The following is a 937-nucleotide window of genomic DNA, read 5'->3' as shown; positions in this document are numbered from 1 at the left end:
GAGAGGGGAGGGATAGAGGGGAGGGATAGAGGGGAGGGATAGAGGGGAGGGATAGAGGGGAGGGATAGAGAGTAGGGATGGAGAGGGGAGGGATGGAGAGGGGAGGGATGGAGAAGTGAGGTTAAGAACTGAGAGTACTTTGGAGAGGTTAGACAGCTCCACGCCACTGGAAGGTTCTGGTCAAGCTCCCAATAAATGACCCTTGAGCAACTGTCTCCAGGCTCCTCCCAAAAGATAAGCAGCATCTGAGGGAGTCTAGGATGGACGAGGTCTTTGAGAGCTAAGAGAGCTGTGGCGTGAGCGCCGAATGCACTGAGGTACAGGTTGTGGGGGAGGGCGGGGAAGGGGCACTTCAAGCAGGCATTTGTGGGACCGAGAGAGTTCCTGCTTTATCTGTCTCTAAGGAACTATGGGACCTGGAGTTTCATATTCTCTGACTACCTGGGTATTTAACAAGACCTACACCCTCCATACTGTGCCCTTATTCCATGAACATCCAATCCCTCGCTCCCTGTCCCCAAGCACCAGCGACTGGATGTGCGTGTTGCCTAGCAAAGCACCTAGTTTCTGAAGGAAAAAAAAATGCAATTAATGGGAGATGTGATCTTTGCTCTGATATGGTCACAATTTTGAAAGGGAGGAAATAAGGCTATAAATTCAGGAAAGCACAGCAGGTGAGTACCGTGTCTTCTATTACTGATCATTATACCCACATCAGACTAATCGCCCCAAGTTGATGTCACCTTGATGTCAGAGACCCTTTGTGCCGCTTTCCCCCCTCATCATTTCCAGCACTTTCCAGCTGTAAGGCACAACAAGCACTCTGCCTGCAGCCTGACACACAGATGCCTTCTGCAGTTACCGTCATCCACACCAACTGACACAGAGGACCTGGGACGCATCGGGAGAGCGGTCAGGTATAAACGGGCTCAAGAGC

This window comes from Microtus ochrogaster, chromosome 15 (genome assembly GCF_000317375.1).
Source record: "Microtus ochrogaster isolate Prairie Vole_2 chromosome 15, MicOch1.0, whole genome shotgun sequence".
Taxonomy (NCBI): domain Eukaryota; kingdom Metazoa; phylum Chordata; class Mammalia; order Rodentia; family Cricetidae; genus Microtus; species Microtus ochrogaster.
The sequence above is the reverse complement of the archived record's forward strand: the minus strand, read 5'-3'. Positions refer to the sequence as shown.